Source organism: Ceratotherium simum, chromosome 17, assembly GCF_057802395.1.
Source record: "Ceratotherium simum simum isolate JZ-2026a chromosome 17, ASM5780239v1, whole genome shotgun sequence".
Lineage (NCBI taxonomy): Eukaryota > Metazoa > Chordata > Mammalia > Perissodactyla > Rhinocerotidae > Ceratotherium > Ceratotherium simum.
In genome coordinates this window covers 20,703,006-20,709,005 of record NC_141916.1, presented here as the reverse complement: position 1 = coordinate 20,709,005, position 6,000 = coordinate 20,703,006, and positions in this window count along the sequence as shown.

Below are 6,000 nucleotides of genomic sequence, written 5' to 3'. Positions count from 1 at the left end.
ATACTGATGACTAATCATTTCTTGGGCTAAGTGGAGGGTGAAAGACATCAAAGTGCAGTGAAAAAAATAAAGGTAATTAGCAGTAAATGCATTATTAAATACAAATGAAAGAGTTTTCATTAAACAATGTTGTTTTTTCAGTATTTTACTGAAATAACATTAAATTGACTGTTTCATCAAAATAGCATATGGTAGATAAAAAAGCCAATTATTAAAAAGAACAATAAACAGCAGTGATCATTATGGTGACTCAAAGGATAATCGACTGTGCTCAGAATCAAACAAATAAAATTGGCCAGTCAAACATAAAACAAGCAAATACAGCTTTATATTATTAAACCCAGTGTAGACAATTTTGTAACAGCAAATGATAGCATTTATCCCATGAATATAGTTAATTTGAGTTTTATGAGTTTTTTAATATTGTGCATGTTTAAATTACAAGTTTGGTTTAGTTTCACAAAGTATTATATGTCATTAAGGTAGGGAAGTTATATCTTGTTTTGTTTGAACATATTTTTTAAATGTTATAATAAAATAATGAAAGATTGATAATATTGACAGGTTTCTTATTTAAAGGGGTATGTATACTTTTTGAGTTAGAGAAGCAATGCCATGAAAATGAGTGTGTGTGTGTGTGTGTGTGTGTGTAATACCTGCTTGTGAAATAATAAGTATATATATTGGTCTCTGCCCCTTGTTCCTGCTAATATTTGGTCTTTGACCCCAGTTACTGACACAGAGCTCTTAAACCCTTGTAATTTTCTGAGTGATAAGAGTGTCTGATGCAGAGCTCCTAAATCTCTTGTAGTTTCCTGAATGATAAGAGTATTGGCTCTTCATGGGGTCCTGGATGGGGGCTGGTCACTAGAAAGACCAAGGCATAATTAGAAGCTTGGAACTTTCGGCCCTATTCCCCATCCTCTGGAGAGGGGAGAGGGGCTGAAAAATGAGTTAATCGATCGTGCCTACATGATGAAGCCTCCATAAAAATCCGTGAAGTACGGGATTTGGAGAGCTTCCGGGTTACTGAACTTATGGAGATGCCAGGAGGGTGGCCCCCAGAGAGGGCATGGAAGCTCAGTGCCTTTCCCACATGCTTTGCCCTATGTATCTCTTCCATCTGCTTGTTGCTGAGTTGTATCCTTTTATAATAAAGCAGTCATCTAGTAAGTAAATTGTTTTCCTGAGTTCTGAGAACTGCTCTGGCAAATTATCAAACCTGAGGAGGGGGTTGTGGGAACCTCTGATTTATAGCTGGTTGGTCAAAAGCACAGGCGACAACTTGGACTTGTGATTGACATCTGATGTTGCGGGGGCTGGGGGCAGTCTTGTAGGACTGAGCCCTTAACCTCTGGCGTCTGTGCTAACCCCAGGCAGACAGTGTCAGAACTGAATTGAATTTTAGGACACCCAACTGGTGTCGGAGAATTGGTCAGTGTGGGAAAACGCCCACACGTCTGGTCACAGGAGTGTTGTGAGTGTGAGAGTAAAGGAAAACACAGTGTGTTTTTCCAAGATACTACTAGTGTCAGTATATCACAAATGTCATGTATGTGGTATGTATCACAATTTTCATTATTATATATCCTATTTGCCAGTAATAATCACTTAGAAGACATAATAGAAAAATAAATTCCACTTATATTATCTGTTAAGAAAAATAACTAAGACTAATCCTGATTAAGAAACATGTGGAATCATTATGAAGAAAAGCCACCTCTCTCTCTCCTAAGTAGAAGATCTCAGTAAATAGAGATTTAATTTTCCTGGATCAGAATACTGAATATTGCAAAAGGATCCACTCTTCCCAGGCACTGGCATCAGTGGTAGTGGTTTAGGGCCATTTCAATAGGTCTCATGCAAGTGCTCTTGGCAGTTTTTGGAAATTGAGAGGACATGGTTCAAGAACCAAGAAATACCCCTGGGGCTTCCCATAAATGAAAGCAGGTCATGAGGGAGGGAACAGACATCTAACAGTAGGTGATGAAAACAGGCCTCCTTCCCCCAATTCTTTTTGTTATAGTTTATATGACTCCATCTTTCATGCCCTCGTATGGCCAGGGGCGATATTGATGGTAGGTTAATACAGTTTGTCCTGGTGATTCTACTTCTGAGAATCTCTCCTAAGCAAACAACCTAAAATGCAGACCAGTATTTAGGCACAAAGATGTCAATTACAATATTATTTTTAATAGAAAAACCTGAAAAAAATTCTAGTTATTCCATAATCACAGAAGAATTCATATTAAATCAAATTAAATCATGCCAGATTCTTGCTTTCCCTTCATTCATCAGATCTAATAACAGTTTACCAAATTGTCTTAATTCTACTTTCTAAATATATCTCAGATGTTGGCTTCTTAAAGGTGAAGTCATAGGGAAATCAGATATCTAAATGAGATATATGACTGGTTATGTTCTTTACCAAGACCCTTTTTCTCTGAAGGAGTCAGTTTGTTACCTCCAAAATAAATTAGGACCTGATTCCAAGGGATACATTTATATTTTTGAAACAATTAGTATGAGTTTTATAACTCAATATAAGGCAGTTATTGACTTCTACATTTTATTGAAATGATTTATTGAAAACAAGGTTCTAATACATCTTAATATAGTATAAAATACTCAAAACGTTGGTGACAAGTTTGGAAGCCAAGAGAGGCCTGGGCTGCAAACTGGGTTGGCCTGGTGGGCATAGAAAGTATCAAGATTTCTTGATTAAGGAAATGACTTCTATTTCTGACAATATAGCAGATTAATTGTCTCATACATCATTCTTGGTTTAAATAACTAATATGCTGAATTATAAAGAATTAATGGATTTCCAAGATGACATTTTGGCTCTTCAGAGCTCACAAATGAAATGAAAGCAGAAACCCTAGAAGTTAAGCTGGTACCCAAACCAGCTTGATGCAGGGGAATACAGGGGACAGGAGATAAAACCTAGAGACCATCTAGGCTAGAGAGTCTAATAGGGGAATCCTAATAGAAATAATCCTATAGGAGAACTCCAACAGTGAGATTGACACACAGTCACTGGAATAAACCCCAGAAGCGTTATAGCCTAGCAGTTATGAGCATGGACTCTGGATCTAAATTGCCTGGGTTTAAATCCTAGATCTTCCACTAACCTTGGGGAAGTCACTTCTCTCTGTGCATCAGTTTCTTCATCTGTGTAACAAGGATAATAATAGTATCTATCTCGTAGGGTTGTTCAGATCATTAAATTAGTTAATATACTTATAAAGTTCTTAGAATGCCTGGCACATAGCAAGAACTATATAATTGTTAGAAATAAGGGGCTGCAACCTCTGTGTAAGCATGAATAAGAAATAAGCCACCATGTAGACAGGGGCCATGAGAAAACTGGATCTTTCCACAGTGGAGTTAGGCAGGGGATACTTTCTGAAAATTCATAACCACAGCTCAGGCAAGTTTGATTTCTGAATTCGTGCTGTGTGTATGTGTGGTCTGAAATACTGCAAGCAGAGAATTTAAAGTGGGGCTGACTCCCAGGTAACAGGCAGAAGGAAATATATATCATTTCTGTGAGAACAGAAACTTCAACTCAGGACACAACCTAGAATTTTATGGGCAGAAAAATTATCTTTCAAGAAATAAAGTTATTTTCAGACAAACGAAAATAATTCATCAGTAACAGACTGACACTTAAAGAGAATTCTAAAGGATCAAATTTGAACATAAGAAAATGATTCCTAATAGGAGATCTGAGATGCAAAAAGAAATAGTGAGTTCAAGGAGTCTGCCTGCATTTCATAATGTCTTGAGTGCAAGCGGCTGGTGGGTACTGCCATAGGGATCAATTATGAATGTGTCATCTGTCATTGGTAGCCAAAATGACATTCAATGTTTGCAAAGAGTTTTGATTCCCTTCCATAAAAGATACATACAGATCCCAAGTGCTAAGGTTTAATAAACCAATCCCAAAATTAATGATAAATTTCATCAGAAAAGCCAATATTTGTAGTTCGTAATTGTATTGTTAAAATGTTTTGTTGGCATGCACACGAAGTATTGATATAAATAACCTCTAATCTTATACTACAATACATAGTTTTTTTTTTAATTTAATAAGTTATATGGATCTATATAGCATGTATAGGGAAAATACAAATTATTTAAAATCTCATATTTTTTCTACAAGCTGTAAAATATCATTATGGTGCTTAAATAATTTTGTATGTTGTCTGTAATTATACCTTCATAAATCAGTTTCTTCAGCATACTGTAAGTACCATATAAATAACAACCATATTATTTTAAAAAAAGAAATGGTGAGCAGAGATATGATAAATATCAGGATAAGTCTAAACAAAAAATGACTAAATAAAGAAAATAGTAATAATAATGTCTAATTTGTGGGTGAAAAGGGAAGAACTAAATTACTGGCTTGGAATGGCATATAAATTGGGGGCTGTGGTGTTTGGAGTTAAAGTGTTTTATGGTCAATATATTGTTTTGGAAGAGGATAAAGACACTAACTTTAGACTTTGTTAAGTAAGGTTAGTATGCTAATAAAAGATACAGTAGCCATCAAAAGCATAGACAAGTAGAGGGAAAAAAATGGAATGGGAAAAAGAGTGAGAAATAAAAGGTAGCTACAGAAGATGTGGCAAAAATATAAATGGATCTGAATATATCAATAATTACTGTAATGATTGTTGACTAAACTCTCCTCTGAAAAAATAATTGCAGACTGGATAAAATAATCAAAATGCAGCTATATGCTGCTTACAAAGATGTGGCTAAAAACACAAGAATAAATAATGTTAAGTGAAAGAAAAAAGCCATGGAAGAAAACATACGGTATGATTCCATTCACATAAAGTTCAAAAATAGGCAAAATGACAGTTTTATTTAAGGATGACACACAAGAGGTAAACTGTAATTAAAAGCAAGGCAATGAGCGCTATGCAGTTCAGGACAGTGGTCACCTCTGGGGAGAGGGAAAGAGCAATATGATGGGGGCTACACACGGAGCTCCTAAGGCTCTGGAAACTAGGTTAAGGGATGAGTACACAGCTGATTGATTTAGTCTTATTCTTTGGATTGTACATACAACTTTGTAAGTGAGATGTATGATATAGTATGAAAGGGGTCTGTAGTCCTCTAGGAAGAATGAGGAAAAAGTAGTCTTGTGACGAAATGTATAGAAGCGAGCACTCACTCCCCAGAGCTCCCTACAGCACGGCCCAGGCAACCAGGTCAGGAAGCAGAGGTTCTCAGTGAAAGCGCCCTCACAGGAAGTGCCATTTCATGTGGAATATTGCTTCCACCATAGCCTCAGGCTCTCCTTGCTCTCTGGGACAAACTAGTGACCTCAAACCAGGCACACCGGCTATTTGATGCCCTCAGGTGCTCCCAGGTGAAGTGAAGGAAGTGCTCGTGAGTCACTCTTCTGGAGCATCTGTCACTTGGTCTTAAGCTGTGCTAGCGTCTGAAGAATCTTTTAGAATGATAGCTCCCCAATGGCAGCGGAAGGAACGGCTGGACAGTCCAGCTCTTCCCCTCCTCCAATGCCCTAAAGTAACATAGGTTTTTCTTTTTCTCCTTTCACGGTCTTGGAGAGGGAAACAGACCATAAGACCATGCAATCAAATGTTCTCATCTCGACTACTTTACTAACCAACTCTCTCATTTTTGAGGGATTCTTCATTTTGAGATGTCAGTACTCTGTCTTTCACCAAACACAGTTTTCTCAGACATTCATTGTCCTAAAATATTGTTTCTCATACTTGAGCGTGCATCATAGTCACCTGGTTGACTAATTAAAACACAGATTGTTCAGCTCCACCTCTAGAGTTTCTGATTCAGTAGATCAGGGATTGGGCCTGAGAATCTGCCTTTCTAGCAAGCTCCCAGATGATGCTGATGCTGCTGGTCTGTGGGTTCATGCATTTTGAGAACCACTGACCTAAAATATCTTCTTTGCTCTCAAGGTGTTTCTGAAGATCCCTTCTCCCCGTTCTCTGACTG